Raw genomic sequence first — 17,288 nt, 5'->3', positions numbered from 1 at the left:
CTTGTCTAATGCAGATGTCAGCTAAAAGTTGTTCTTATGCAGGCTCTACACCTAGTGAATCCTGATGCAGGGCTCGATCTCACAACCCTGAGATCATGACCTGAGCTGAAATCAAGAGTCAGACACTTAACCAATGAGCCACCCAGGCACCCCAGTTTCTTTGGATCTTAATGGAATTGTTTCAAAGCTCTATGTTGCAGTTTATGGAGAATCAAATATCTTTCTCAAGATTTCTAAAGATATTTTTGCTTTGCAATTGCTCTCTTATTTATATTTAGGGATTGACTAAGTGTCTAGATTGTCTTATCCCATTTTACATGCTAACACTAAAGAGGAGCTCAGTATACTTTGTATATAAAGCTTCATTAAGAGTTAGAGGGATAGAAGTGCATAGCAAGGCTCACAACTTAAAAATCCCACAGTGTGTGGTTGGGAAGGGAGGGATCAATAGCAGAGCACACAGAGTACCTAGGGCATGGAAATTACTCTATTTGATACTATAATGGTGAGTATATATTTTTACACATCTGTCAAAATGCACACAATGTGCAAAACCTGGAGTGAACCCTAATGTGAAGTATAGTCTTAGTGTAATAGAAACGTGTCCGTGTTTCTTCATCAGTTTAACACACACTCCAGCCGGGGGTGGGATGTGGATAGTGGTCGAGGCTGGGGATGGGAGTGCTGGGCAGACACAAACTCTCTGTACTCTCACCGTGAACCTAAAAGTGCTCTAAAACATAAAGTCATTCAAAGAAAAATACTTTGCATTGGAAGTACTACTGCTCCTAAAGCTTCAGATCCATTTCTTTGGTTCAGGTTTTATCCTCTCCCATTGGCCAGCCATTCCCTTTGTCCCTATTCCCCCTACTCTAAAGGCACTGGAATGAGCATCTTTATTCACACCCAGCCCAAAGAAACATTACAATCGCCTTTATGGGCTGGCCTGGCTTCTACGGAGTCTCACCTATTACCTCCAAGTGTCTTTTTTTCCCCCAAACACAGACAGTTCTGTTCCTAAAATTAGAATTCTAGAGCCAGCTTTTTAGGTGGCAAAACTCTCGAACTACTCTATACAAATTGTGACAACGGTGCAGATTGTTTCAAAACAGCCCAGCTCTCTTACACGGTCCTCAATATTTTAATTCCTAAAATAACAATGATAACCATACTAGGGTTTTACGGCCTCTCTTCTCATCTTGCGTATGAAGGTGCATTCCCCAAGCCCTTCCCTTCCCTTGTGATTGTTAAAAAAGGATGAATCGTGAAAAATCCTGAGACATTCCCGGTCATTAATTTTTGAACTTGTCTCTGTTAGAGTCAAAGTTAAACATTTCAGATTCTGAACTTGAGGTCGATTACTTCCCAAAGTTCTCTTGTTCCTCTTGAGGTTGCAAATATTCAGTGTTCATCTGGGCAATCTGAGTCAAGAATTCCAACACCATAATTTCTATTCAATAGACATATCAAATCAGGAGAGTTAAACCATAGTTTGTTTCCAATTCACCTCTATTATCTTCATATGAGTAATGCTGACTTTTGATCCAAAATGATATCCAAACATTGACTAAATTAGCTTTAATATTGATCTACTGCCTTTTTGTCATTGACTTTTCTACTTAATATGGACTTATTTAATCTTGAAAATGTAGGTAAAATGATTCTCAGTTGAATTGGTATGCACAGAATATATTCATGGTCTGTTTATTTTGGGCGGTTTCATTTTGCTTGTCAGACACAGTGGTCAGGAGTACATGAATTTAAAAATAACATGCTAAGATTACTATTACCATAATTATCTGTACAAAATTTTAACAAAATATTTTCAGATTATGTATACACCCATACTTTGAAGGAAAGAAATTATTGAAAGTTTAAAGCAAAGTTGAAACCATTATTCTTTCTATTGCTACTTGGTAATTAATTGTACTTAATTATAATTCACTTTTAAACATAGTTATTATGGAAGAGTAGCTAATTACTCTATATTATGGAAGATTTGGATATAAAAATATATAGTCAAAGAACATTGAAATAGTCTATGGAAGTAAATATTTTCCAATGTTTGGGTGATTATTACCCTATACTGTTAAAAATTCTATGAAATGACTCATTTTCAATATAAATATTATTGTAAACCAAATTAAAAATTATCGACTTATCTATATCTTATATATGGACTTTAGATTTTTCTGCTAAATACACGTGTATATTTATAAAAATGATAATTGAAAGATCACTGAGCTATTCAATAGTGCAAATTGGATAAAAATGGGGAAAGAATGCAATAAAACATGACTTTGTAATGATTTTAATTGGAATGGAAAATATATTGGTGAAATGTTTTCATCAGAACTGAGATCATACACAGGCAAGGTTAAAAAATATTGTGAAAGGCTCTGTCTTGTTTTATCTTATATCATTGCTTTAGTAATTAATGTTGCATAACAAACCATCCCAAAACTTAGTGACTTAAAACATTTACTATTTTTATATATCATCTTTCTGCCATTTGGGGGCCTCTTTTCTCTGTTCTATGTGGCATTGTCTGGGGTAGCTTGACTAGGGCTTGAGGACCAGAGATGGCTTAGCTCATATGTCTGGCACTTCAGATAGAGTAGTTAGAAAGAGCTGTAGGACTGTTTGGGACTCTTTCTGCACTCAGAGTCTTTCATCACTCAGAAGTCTTGCCCATGCTTCTTTACAGGGAAGCTGGATGCCAAGAGCACAAAAACTTAAGAAACCAGCTTTTTTAAGGCCTAGATCTGTCACTTCTGCCACATTCTGTTGGTCAAAGCAAGTCACAAGGGCAACTAAGATTTGAGGAGATGGAAAATGGATTCCATCTCATGGTTGGAGGGTAGGATATGCATGTAGGTGAATGTGATGAATTGTTGGCAGCCATCTTTGCAACCATCTCCATAATCACTATCAAGCTAGCACTTAAGGAAAGAGAAGTGGTAGCTAACAGGAATTTAAATGTGTGACATTTCAGATGTCAAATGAAAAACCAACATTTTTTTTGACAAGGTTGCTGCTATTTAAGGATTTGGGGACTTGGAAATAAAATTTAAAAATGATAATGATAATGAACATGATGAGATGTTGGCAAAGTTAGATGCCAACTAAAAACTACTAGTTAGCACTGGTTAATCAAGTGTCATGTATTCAAGCCAGTTAAGTTTGTTAGTAATCTATTTTGGGCATTCAGTATTTTCATCAGAAGGACATACAAATATTATAAGCAGTGAATGATGTGCTAATAGCCAAAATTATATGTCAATTATCACATTTTCAATTACCTACCACATTTGGCAATTAACATTTTGTTAATCATCCACTCTCCAATTTGATGTGACTTTCTAAAGTAAGTAGCTTACCTTCTACCTCTGAAAAATTACTGTTTACCATTGGTGAATATATAATCAGTTCCTAAACTTTATATTTGATTTAGAACTATCTTGTGGTAATGAATTCACCTCAAGCAGGCTTTGTTTAGAGTAGTGTACATATGTGAGAGCAGACATTTGAAGCAGTTTTGTGGTTTGGATGTCCTCACTGTACAAATAGTATGCCAAAAATGGATTCACAGACATTAAGAAAGGATTTTTAATGACATTCATTTTGACAATCAGAGTGCTTTTCATAGAAATATTCTTGTAGCAATGTAAGGAAAGCAGAATGTTATTTTGATCGATATGAAATCATGTAAGCTGAGACTTTGAATAGCATTCCAAATGAAGTCCTTCTCTGTGCCTTTTGGCTGATGAAGTGTGGTATAGTGAAAAGTACATGGATTGAGAAAGATCTGAGTTCAGATCCTAACTCATCCAATTTTTAGTGTATTTGTCATCTATTGCCATGCTACTCAACAGACCATCCCCAGTATAATTTTCTAGTTCATGGGTCAATAGATCAAGGCAATTTGGTCCAATGGCCTGTGCTTGGGTGTGCAGCTTTGCTTCAAGCAGTGGTCAGCATGGGTTTGACTTCTCACTATAGGTCAGGGCTATGTACATCTTCAATGGATTGCTGGCTCCCCCAGGGTATTTCCTTATCATAGTAAATAACAGAAGGGCAAAAGGCAAGCTAAACTACACAACACATTTAAAGTCTCTGCTTATATAATATACAAGTATGGATCTTCCATTGTCAAAGTCATGTGACCAGATCAAAGTAAGGCATAGAATGTACTGCATCCCAAGAACGGATCAGGGATTTTAGTGAACATTTGCTGAATATTACTCTAATCTATCAAAGTAGCTCTCCACACTTGGGAACTATTCTTATTGTCTCTGAGTTTTAGTGCTATTGTCTATAAAATGGGAATAATAATATAACGTGTTCAGGGCAATATGGAAGATTAGTATGTTCCTGACACAAAGTACATAGGATAAAAATAAGCTGGTGGTGTTACTCAGTTCAACAAGGATCTCTGTGATATTACAAAGTTAGCTGAAACCGAAAGAAGTGAAATCTTGGCTATTTGGAAATTGCTGTTATCAACTAGTAAACTGCATTTCTCTTAGAGCTGAACTCAGACTATTAGTGAAAGTTCACATAAAAATATTAAGTTCTATTTAAACTAGCCACAAAGCCATATTCTTTGACGTATAGCATTAACTGTGTAATATATCAGATAAATTAACCAACAAATCTACATTAAATGCTTTACACAATTGTGAGATTGCCATTGTAGCAAAGAACTGATAACAGATATAACATAAGGGATGTCCCTTCTAGTAGCTACCAATCTTGATATGGAAAATAAAACAGAGTTTAAAACACAAATTAATGATGCAGATAATTAGATTGTTAGAATGAGGGAGGGCAAAAATCTAGTAGCAGGATAATAATCATAAAAAAAACTCATAAGACAAGAAAGAAAGTTGTCATTTAATTGAAGGATTGGACTTGAGTAACAAAAATGTTTGGGAAGTACTAGTGGGGAGAATCTGCCAGCACTATCGCTATTACCACCAGCTTCCTTAATAAAGTATCTCCTATGCCTTAAGTACTATGCAGGCACTTTACTTCCACTCATTCATTATCCAGCAAAATTGGTGGTTGTCCCCAGTGAAGGGAAGACTCAAAATCAAATAACTTTTGGAAATGCATCGGGAGATGGAGAAAACTAAGTTGGGGGAAATTTGAGGGGGAGACAAACCATGAGAGACTGTGGACTCTGAGAAACAAACTGAGGATTTTGGAGGGGAATGTGGTGGGGTGGTGGGTGGTGGTTATTAAGGAGGCCACGTATTGCATAGAGCACTGGGTGTGGTGCATAAACAATGAATTCTGGAACACTGAAAACAAATAAAAGAAAATTAAAAAAAATAAATAAAGACAAAAAAAAAGAGAGAGAGAGAGAGAGAGAGAAATGCTTCATAAGAGGGAAGACTAGTGTTAAAACTACAGACTCATTCGGTTTGATATCCTAGACATTGACTATGCAACTCTCTCTCACATGGTGTGATTCATATAGTAGCCTAGCAGTAAGAAATAATAATTAAAAGAGAGGCTTAGTTCGTATCATAATGAACTCTGAATTTCGGACTAAAGAATGTGCATGCTTTGTGTCAAAAAGGAACCATTGATGGATTCTGAGCAGGAGGCTGATGCAAAAAGAAGTGCTATAACAAGTCAATATGACAGAGACACAGGAGACCACATGGGAGATGTGGAGACTAGATGGAAGGTTCTGCAGTCATCCAGCACTGCGAACAAAGGGTAGGCAACAAGAAAGGAGAGATGTGAAAGGGAAGAGGGACATTATGAGGCTGGATTAGTAGGCTCTCAAGAAAGGGGGTTCAACTTTTTTGAATTATTCATTCAGTCATAGTGTTTTTTATGTAGCACACAAGAGAAAATATTTCCTGTGATGATCATATAATGTATAGCCATTAATATTTTCTGTGTTTATGTGTGCAAAGATGCCTGTAAAGCAGGGCCAATAAATTTGTTACCTTTCCCCTGTTAAGACATTCCATTGGCTCACATACATTATTGTTGAAAGACAGAAGCAGATGTTAATGGAAGTGATGTTTAATGATCTGTGACCCTATATACAAAGAATACAGACATCATAGTCATCTGCTAACCACATCCATGAAACCTGCCAGTGAGATAGAATTCATGACCTTCAGTTCTCAAGCACCAGCGTCTTCCCAGTGAGTTGAAAGAACTCAGCTGGAAGAAGAATAAAAAAGAGAGTAAACATTCGAACAAGTGTGACATCCCCTTGTATTGGGCCTAAGTGATATATACACAGCCTTCCCTTTACCTCCCATTTCCCCTGCAATTAGGGCCAAGCTTGTTCTCAAGGTGCACAGCAGCTGGGGTTCACAGAAGGGCATTACCACAGTTGGGTGCCAATCTTTAATGATGAAGCACTGCCTATGTACACAGACATCAAGGTCATCAGCAGATATGTGAAAAATATCACAAGTTTTCATTAAAAGCATCAATAATGATTCAATGACCAAAGGACAAGATTTACTTTCTAATCAAAAAGAATCTATAGACATCTGAGCACATGAAGCTTTGTTTATGAGAGAAAGGGCAATACATACATCAGTTAGAGAGTAAATTTCCAAAAGTGAGTTTTGTAGGTTTTGTTAATTATCATTACTGAAAGGAAAGTTTCACTTTGACACTGAGAGTCACCAAGAGAGAAACAGTTCCAAATTCTTAGGCATCCTGCCATGTTATGATTAATTTTACAGTCCATGCATGGATGTTTAGTTAGAGAAGAGAACTGTAGATATCTTGTACAATCCATCAAAATAGTAGGAATAAACTGTCACTCCCAACCTGAGCCGTGAACATGTTTATTTATGAGCCACTCTGCTGAAATTGAAAAAAAGAAAATCAAGACAGCAATGCAAAGAGAGGCTTCTGAAATGTTCTCTGTTAAGCAATAGCTAGTGGAAAACATGCAACAAAGAAAATCTGGCTTATTTTCAGTTTTCAAAAAGGTTGAGGACATTGGTTCAAGTGATGTAGGATTCTTACTTGACCCACCTAAGACCCTTACATTCTAATGTGATTGCCTTCAGAATTTGGATTGTTATGTTTAAAAGAGGAGTAAAATCTCTTCACCAAATATTTCATTTTAAACCTTATTAAGAAAAAGAGAAAATAAATATACCAACATGGTAATTGGTCATCTTTGTAGGAACAGTACTGTACATGATTTCATATCGTTCTCAGTATGTGTACTTTTGTTCACTTATTTTTCAATATTTTACTTCTTTATCTGAGAGAGAGAGAGAATGTACACACATGTGCCCATGCCCAGGCCAGCAGGTAAGATGGAGGGAAGGATAGAGGAGGAGGGAGAGGGACAAGCAGACTCTATGCTGAGTATGACCCCCAGATCTCCACACAGGTGCTCGATCTCATGACCCTGAGATCCTGACCTAAGCCACAATGAAGAGAAATCAAGAGTCAGATCCTTAAGTGACTGAGTCATCCAGGTACCCCTTTTTCCATGTCATAAATTCCATTTATAATGGCACAAAAAGGCAGTATCTTCTCTTTCCTACCTGTAGCTTTGTCCTTATTTCTTGGGGCAACAGCTTATGCAAGGTAGGGACTCAGTAGATATCTGTTAAGTGAAGGAATGAATGAATGAATTAAAGTGATATCAGGCAGTGATTCTGGAAGTAACAAATGTACATCGTGAACATGGGGAAGCAAAAGAAAGCAAGAAAGTATGCAACCATGAAGCGAATGCTTAGTCTCCAAGATCAGAGGCTTAAAGAGAAGGATAGATTAAAACCTAAAAAGAAAGGAAAGAAAGATCCCAGTGCACTCAAGGAAAGAGAAGTCCCCCAACACCCTTCCTGCTTGTTCTTCCAATATAACACACAGCTGGGCTCACCTTACCACATCGTGGTTGATACAAACTTCATCAACTTTTCTGTTAAAGGTCAAACTTGACTTAGTACGGTCAATGATGGATTGTCTTTATACCAAGTATATCCCTTATATAACTGACTGTGTAATGGCTGAAATTGAGAAACTGGGATAAAAGTATCAAGCAGATCTAAAGATTGCCAAGGATCCAAGATCTGAAAGATTACCATGCACACACAAAGGAACCTATGCAGATGACTGCTTCATACAGAGAGTAACTAGGCACAAGTGTTAGTTGACCCGGACCTTAAACAAAGGATCAGGAAGATTCCTGGAGTTCCCATCGTGTATATTTCTAATCATAGGTACAGCATGGAGCAGATGCCAGATGACTATGGAGCCCTTCAGTTCTAATTCTTAAAAGACAGAGTTCCTCTGCCTTTCTTTATCAACTTTTTGTTGCCAGTTCATATTGGCAATATGCTATGGCATGAATTATTCTTCTTATCCAATTGTTCTGTTATGAGCTGAGTATGTTTATTACACTCACTTTTTTATGTTGTTTTGAAATTGATATTTTGTATCACTTTAAATATTATTGCATATTTTTATAAATCAGATGATTGCTCATATAAAAAAAAATAAAGTGATGTCAGGCTACTACCTCTTAAGGAACTTACTAAATTCCTATGAGCATAGTTACAGATACAAGTAAAAGTACACAGATTTATTTAAACTTTGAAAACTTTAGCTAAAAAAAAAATCTACTTATTATTAACACCTGGAAGAACGTTCTACGAACTATAAGGCTAATCAAACTAGAAATGAGTAAAAGTTAATTGGTGGCTCCAATGTGTTATATAAAAATAAGAGCCATGAAAACTTAAAAATATTTGATCCTCTTATTATGTAATATTGGATCAAAGAGAATACTTTGATTACTGCAATACAATGTGTCCAAACTTATGTCATCAAAGAGAGTTTTTGATGTGGAAGACAATTTATTAGTTAAAAAAATTTGATCTAAGATCCTAAAAAAAAAAAAAAAAAAAAAGGACAAGAAGGTAATACCCAAAGACATAACTTAAGGAATTAAGAAGCAGAAGAAGGAGTAGCTGATGATTCTTCGTCTGATTGATACTCTGAAAAGATGACAATTAGCTACAAGAACATTGAAAACAGCAAACCCTAGAAACATTTTTGGAGGAAATAAAGAAAATTACTTGACAAGTGTAATTAAAAAGAACTAGCAATCACAGAGGTTACATTAAAAACCGTGAGAAAATATTCTATATATGGTGGAAATAAATTTGAAAATAAGGATTTTTTACATAAATATTAAAATAGTAGAAAACCTAGGAGCTATCTGATAACCAGAAACATAAATAGAAAAGATATCAAAGAAATTCCAAACCAGATGCAACCGGGTTTTTAGGATTTTTCTGGCAAATGTTCTGATTAATAACCTTTAACAAATCAATAATCTTTATTTCACTGAAATTATCTAGGACCTATCCCAGACAACAGAAATTTCTAAAATTTCTTCCAACTCTTCAAAAATACTAGCATTACCAAATTTTAAAAAAATCAGGAAAAAAACCTAGAAATTTCCTGGGACTTTTATTCTTGCTCTCCCTGGAACATTCTTCCCTGGGGTGTGAATCCCTCTCATCCTTAAAGTTCTAAGGCAATTTTTCAAGGTCCTTCCCTGAACACTCCCTTGAAGAATGCTATTTCAGGCCCTTGTTATCCAATTCAATCAAATTTATTTTACTTGTTGAATCACAGTGTGAATTTATTTTACCTTTTCCCCCACTCCCCTTTTTTAAACATGATTATTGTGTATCTCTGGCCACTGGAGGGTAAACTACATGAAGACACAGATGAAACCTGAGTGTTTTAAACACTGTTGACCATACAGTATGCACTCAGTAGATATTTGTAAATTTGTTATTTCTCATTTATGAATAAACACGTGAATATCTGATTCATATGTTAGATACTAATAAAAAATTTTATAAAAATAAAATTTCATTTTAAGCATAACAATTATATATATTTTATATGACCATAAATTAAATAGAGTGGTGCACCAAAAAGATAGTCGATCATAAACTAATCATGGTTTATCCTACAAAAGCAGGGATGGTTGTTTCAGCATTAGTAACTCTATCATGTAATTGCTCACATACACATGTTAAAAGACAAAAATAGGATCATTGGTATAGATATAATTTAAAGCATTTTATAAAATTTAGCGAATATTCATAATTGAAACATTTAGTAAAATAACACATGATGATGTGGATAACTATGGAAGTAAAATTGAGGTTTTGTGTGGTATTTTGTCCTACTCCTTTGGGACATACCATGATGTCCCAACATTATGGTTGTTAACGTGGTCTGGGAAACTACAAAGATTGACCAGGACACTTGAGAGGGAAGCTTAAATTCAAACTTAGCATGGATATCCCTCCCTTCTGAGATTCCTGAAGTAGCTGTAAATGTAATAACTGGAATCAGTGGGAAAATATATTAATTTGACTGAAATTCTGTAATACCCTATATAAGCTTTGTGGCAGTTGGGCTGGAATGTGAGGCTTGGTCTACAGGAATATGAAGTTCCCAAACTCTTAAGAAAAAGCACAAGCTCCAGGAGACTCCTGTGAGGCCAATAAGTTTTCTATGCAAATGGAAGACAAAGGAGGAAAAAAAAAAGAACAAGAGCAAACTATTGAGGACTTCGGAGAGACAGGACTTAAATTTAAAGCCCTCAAATTAAAAAATAAATTATTAATGGGAACATAATGTGCCAAATGGTAATAATATTAAAATATTTTAAGAACCTGATGTAATTTAAAAACTAGAACAAAAGTAGAAATATAGTTTGCTAAAACAGAATTGAATCCAGAAACAGAACCAAATTTTAAAATAATATTTCAGATCTGAGGGGAATATACAGTATTAGGATAAATGACTAGTCATTTGTGAAATATGTTAAATTCTTACTTTATTCCTTATACCTGAATAAATTCCATATTCATTTCTAAATGAAATATGAAAATGGAATTATTAAAAGTTCTAGAAGAAAATGGAGATGGACATAAAACAAATTTTATGCATGTCAAACCCTTTCTAATGCTGATGCAAAACCAGAAAAAAAAGAGCCCCACAAAATTAATTTAAAAAATGTAAACATTACTTGTAGTAAAAATCTGGCAGTGTGTTTCACAGGCAAATGACAAACTGGGAAAATGCATAATGTTTGACAGTCAACTAAGCTGCTTCTACACATCATTAAGAAAAAGTTACTGTCCAATAGAAATAGAAAAACAATATGAACGTGTAATTTAAAAATAAATGCGTATCACCCATAATCATTATTAGCAATCAAATAGGTACAAATTATAATAAAGATATCATTTTTGTCTACAGAAGCAAATTTTCCTTTTCCCAAACATAATAATAATGACATAATGATAATAATGATGATGGAGGAAATCAGGTCTTTTATTAGACTAATAGAGTTTCTGACATAAATTCATAAACAATTATTTGAAACTACCAATATGGGGCACCTGGGAGGCTCAGTTTGTTAAGCATCTGCCTTTGGCTCAGGTCATAATCTCAGGGTGTTGGGATCGAGCCCTGTGTTGGGGTCTCTGCTCAGTGGGGAGTCAGCTTCTCCCTCTGCCTCTTCCCCTCCAAACTCTGCTTGTGCTGGCTGTGTCACTCTCTTTCTCAAATAAATATATAAAATGCATTATATATGTGTATATATATATATATATATATATATATATATATATAATTACCCACATATCACAATTATGAAATGGGCATACATCGAAATTCTACTTATGAGAATTTGTATCAATTAAATAATCTAATAAATGCAAAGACATGTGCATAAGGATATACATCACAGCACTGTTTTTTAATAACTAAAATGAGATGTAACTGAAATGTCTACCAGTTTGAACCACATGCAGAGATGTTGGACATGTTTGCAAGGGAATTTTATGCAGTCATGATACACAAAGTGATAAATATGTATAGTTTCCTCTGCGCCTCTATACATACATTGATCTTCATTTTCTTCCTTTTTATATACAGAATTTTTAACATAGTGATTATAATTACTGGTTATAATTTAGAATGACAATTTTATGTGTAGAAAAATACATAAATATCTTCAATCAGAAAAAAATAAGAGTAATGTTAAAATGGATAAGAAAAGATTTGTCTTCAAGATATTAAATCATAGTACAAGGTTTTATTAATTTATATAATTTAGTACTGATAAAGGAATCAATATACAGGTCAAGAATAATTGATATTGTTGATATTTAAATTTAGGGAGTTGATATTTAGAATATGCCAAGGGACATACCACAAATAAATTATGGGAAAAGATGGATTATTCACCAAATGGTAAAGAGAAATGTGTCAACTTTGATCCCTTTTTCTTTTTTTTTTTATCATACACTATATACCACATTTCAGAATAACATATTAAATCTCAAAATGAAAAAATAGGAAATTGAGTGACTTTTGATCTGTTTGGAGGATTAAGAATTACATGCTTAATATAAAAGCAGTAGAAGTTATCATAGAGGAAAATAACAGTTTATCTAAATACAAAAAATTTTTAAGCATTACGTGCAGAGAAAACACACTTTTAGGAATAGATAACTTTCTTTATTTAAACAATCACATGTAAAGGCAGAACAAAGACATTTTATTCATGAAAAAAACTCATTATCCTGGTGTCTTCCATAGGAAGATACATCCTGAGCAATGTATTTTAAAAAATGTATGAGTACAATAGACAAGAAGCAGTAAAAGATCCAAGATTAAGTTGACCTCTTTAGATCTACAGTAGGGCAACAGATAAGCCTTGAGAGAAAGATGCTCCACAGAATAATAATTATGATGGAGACTTTAGAAGAAATAAGATCAGAATAAAGGTGTGAAACACTGGGAAGAAAAAAACAGGCAATCATAAACTTCAGGAAAAACAAACAACTGTAACTGAAAACCAAGGACCAATTGTAACCCAAGCCAGTCCAAGACAAGGTAAGAAGACTTTGGTGTTCAATAGAAAAATATAATGGAATGTATGTTCATGTCTTCTGCCCATTTCTTGACTGGATTATTTGTTTGCTGGGTGTTGAGTTTGATAAGTCCTTTATAGATCTTAAATACTAGCCCTTTATCTGATATGTCATTTGCAAATATCTTCTCCCATTCCATAGGTTGCTTTTTAGTTTTTTTGACTGTTTCCTTTGCTGTGAAAAAGTTTTTATTTTGATGAAATCCTAATAGTTCATTATGCCTTTGTTTCCCTTCCCTTGGAGACATGTTTAGCAAGAAGTTGCTCCATCTGAGGTCGAAGAGGTTGCTGCCTGTGCTATCCTCTAGAATGTTGATGGATTTCCATCTCACATTTAGGTTTTTTATCCATTTTGAGTTTATCTTTGAATATGGTGTACGAAAATGGTCCAGTTTCATTCTTTTACATGTGGCTGTCCAATTTTCCCAGTACTATTTATAGAAGAGACTGTCTTTTTTCCATTGGATGTTCTTTCCTGCTTTGTTGAAGTTTAGGTGACCACAGAGGCTGAGATGTCCATCTACAGATGAATGGATAAAAAAGATATTTTTTATATATGTGTATGTGTGTGTGTGTGTGTGTGTGTGTACTTATATACATATATATATATAGAGAGAGACTCTGTTATTTATGTGTTATTTCCAAGACTCTGTCATCTCATTCTCTTTCTCCACTCTCTCATTCTGTATTTTGCACTCTTTATTATAAAGTTTCTTGTTTTATCTATATGTCGGTTCTAAAAAATGAAATAAATATTGATATGATTATAGCTATATAGATAAAATCTAGTCTAAACTATACATGTTTATTGCTTTGTGTATCATGACTGCATAAAATTTCCTTGCAAACATGTCCAACATCTCAGTACGTGGTTCAAACTGGTGGACATTTCAGTTACATCTCATTTTAGTTATTAAAAAACAGTGCTGTGATGTATATCCTTATGCACATGTCTTTGCATTTATCAGATTATTTAACTGATATAAATTCCCATAAGCAGAATTTCAATTTTTTGTGTATATATGTATATTTTATATGTATATATGCACATATATATTTTATATGTGTATATATGTATATATATGTATATGTGTGTGCATGTGTACATATATATATATATAAAATCAGAAAGCATGAATATTTGCCACTTACATTGATGTGGATAGAACTGGAGGGTATTGTGCTGAGTGAAATAAGTAATCAGAGAAAGGCAATTATCTTATGGTTTCACTCATATGTGAAATATAAGAAACAAAGCAAAGGACTATAGGTGAAGGGAGGGAAACCTAGATGGAAAGTCATTAGAGAAGGTTGCTAGAGGGGAGATAGTTGGCGGAAAGGGGTAATTGGTGATGGGCATTTAGGAGGGCACATATTATGAGCACTGTGTGTTATATGCAACTGATAAATTATTGAACACTATATCTGAAACTAATGATGCACTATAAGTTGGATAACAGAATGTAAATAAAAAATAAAGTATATTGAAATTAAAAAAAGAAACCAAATGAAATGGTATAGTAAAAATAAAAATAGAATTGCATTGCAAACATGAATATTATGAGAACTATAGAATAAAAAGCATGTATTAAAAAATTTAAAAAGCATGTATTAATTTTTTCCCCAACACAACAAAAGAAAAGCAATTAGCAACTCCAGGAGAAAACTACAATTCAAGAAAAGCCTGATGTAAATATGAAAGAAAGTAAACACTATAATTTTAGACACCCACTATGTTTTAACAAAGACGAATATTCTGCGTAACACTGGAGTTGCAACACTGAAAGTATAGAAAAGGGGGTGTAATTATAGAAAACTACATGACTTTGTAGTGAATTTTTTCTATCTAGTCATAATCAAATCAATATTTATTTCATTTTTTAGAACCAACATATAGATAAAGCAAGAAACTTTTTTTTTTTTCTTTCTTTTTTTTTTTTTTTAATTTTGTATTTTTTATAAACATATATTTTTATCCCCAGGGGTACAGGTCTGTGAATCACCAGGTTTACACACTTCACAGCACTCACCAAATCACATACCCTCCCCAATGTCCATAATCCCACCCCCTTCTCCCAAACCCCCTCCCCCCGGCAACCCTCAGTTTGTTTTGTGAGATTAAGAGTCACTTATGGTTTGTCTCCCTCCCAATCCCATCTTGTTTCATTTATTCTTCTACCCACTTAAGCCTCCATGTTGCATCACCACTTCCTCATATCAGGGAGATCATATGATAGTTGTCTTTCTCTGCTTGACTTATTTCGCTAAGCATGATACGCTCTAGTTCCATCCATGTTGTCGCAAATGGCAAGATTTCATTTCTTTTGATGGCTGCATAGTATTCCATTGTGTATATATACCACATCTTCTTGATCCATTCATCTGTTGATGGACATCTAGGTTCTTTCCATAGTTTGGCTATTGTGGACATTGCTGCTATAAACATTCGGGTGCATGTGTCCCTTTGGATCACTACATTTGTATCTTTAGGGTAAATACCCAATAGTGCAATTGCTGGGTCATAGGGCAGTTCTATTTTCAACATTTTGAGGAACCTCCATGCTGTTTTCCAGAGTGGCTGCACCAGCTTGCATTCCCACCAACAGTGTAGGAGGGTTCCCCTTTCTCCGCATCCTTGCCAGCATCTGTCATTTCCTGACTTGTTGATTTTAGCCATTCTGACTGGTGTGAGGTGATATCTCATTGTGGTTTTGATTTGTATTTCCCTGATGCTGAGTGATATGGAGCACTTTTTCATGTGTCTGTTCGCCATCTGGATGTCTTCTTTGCAGAAATGTCTGTTCATGTCTTCTGCCCATTTCTTGATTGGATTATTTGTTCTTTGTGTGTTGAGTTTGCTAAGTTCTTTATAGATTCTGGACACTAGTCCTTTATCTGATATGTCGTTTGCAAATATCTTCTCCCATTCTGTCAGTTGTCTTTTGATTTTGTTAACTGTTTCCTTTGCTGTGCAAAAGCTTTTGATCTTGATGAAATCCCAGTAGTTCATTTTTTCCCTTGCTTCCCTTGCCTTTTGCGTTGTTCCTAGGAAGATGTTGCTGCGGCAGAGGTCGAAGAGGTTGCTGCCCGTGTTCTCCTCAAGGATTTTGATGGATTCCTTTCGTACATTGAGGTCCTTCATCCATTTTGAGTCTATTTTTGTGTGTGGTGTAAGGAAATGGTCCAATTTCATTTTTCTGCATGTGGCTGTCCAATTTTCCCAGCACCATTTATTGAAAAGGCTGTCTTTTTTCCATTGGACATTCTTTCCTGCTTTGTCGAAGATTAGTTGACCATAGATTTGAGGGTCTATTTCTGGGCTCTCTATTCTGTTCCATTGATCTATGTGTCTGTTTTTGTGCCAGTACCATGCTGTCTTGATGATGACAGCTTTGTAATAGAGCTTAAAGTCCGGAATTGTGATGCCACCAACGTTGGCTTTCTTTTTCAATATCCCTTTGGCTATTCGAGGTCTTTTCTGGTTCCATATAAATTTTAGAATTATTTGTTCCATTTCTTTGAAAAAGATGGATGGTACTTTGATAGGAATTGCATTAAATGTGTAGATTGCTTTAGGTAGCATAGACATTTTCACAATATTTATTCTTCCAATCCAGGAGCATGGAACATTTTCCCATTTCTTTGTGTCTTCCTCAATTTCTTTCATGAGTACTTTATAGTTTTCTGAGTATAGATTCTGTGTCTCTTTGGTTAGGTTTATTCCTAGGTATCTTATGGTTTTGGATGCAATTGTAAATGGGATTGACTCCTTAATATCTCTTTCTTCTGTCTTGCTGTTGGTGTAGAGAAATGCAACTGATTTCTGTGCATTTATTTTATATCCTGACACTTTACTGAATTCCTGTATAAGTTCTAGCAGTTTTGGAGTGCAGTCTTTTGGGTTTTCCACATATAGTATCATATCATCTGCGAAGAGTGATAATTTGACTTCTTCTTTGCCGATTTGGATGCCTTTAATTTCCTTTTGTTGTCTGATTGCTGAGGCTAGGACCTCTAGTACGATGTTGAATAGCAGTGGTGATAATGGACATCCCTGCCGTGTTCCTGACCTTAGCGGAAAAGCTTTCAGTTTTTCTCCATTGAGAATGATATTTGCGGTGGGTTTTTCATAGATGGCTTTGATGATATTGAGGTATGTGCCCTCTATCCCTACACTTTGAAGAGTTTTGATCAGGAAGGGATGCTGTACTTTGTCAAATGCTTTTTCAGCATCTATTGAGAGTATCATATGGTTCTTGTTCTTACTTTTATTGATGTGTTGTATCACATTGACTGATTTGCGGATGTTGAA

The 17,288-nt window shown here is 34.8% G+C and overlaps 1 pseudogene; it reads left to right on the top strand.

Annotated features, from left to right (window-relative positions):
• Window positions 1-7,689: 7,689 nt before the first annotated feature.
• Window positions 7,690-8,274, top strand: LOC132017461 (rRNA-processing protein FCF1 homolog; annotated as a pseudogene).
• Window positions 8,275-17,288: the final 9,014 nt, after the last annotated feature.

The sequence above is a fragment of the Mustela nigripes genome, chromosome 5 (genome assembly GCF_022355385.1).
Source record: "Mustela nigripes isolate SB6536 chromosome 5, MUSNIG.SB6536, whole genome shotgun sequence".
NCBI lineage: Eukaryota > Metazoa > Chordata > Mammalia > Carnivora > Mustelidae > Mustela > Mustela nigripes.
Note: the sequence above shows the minus strand (reverse complement) of the source record. Positions and strands in the feature narration are given on the sequence as shown.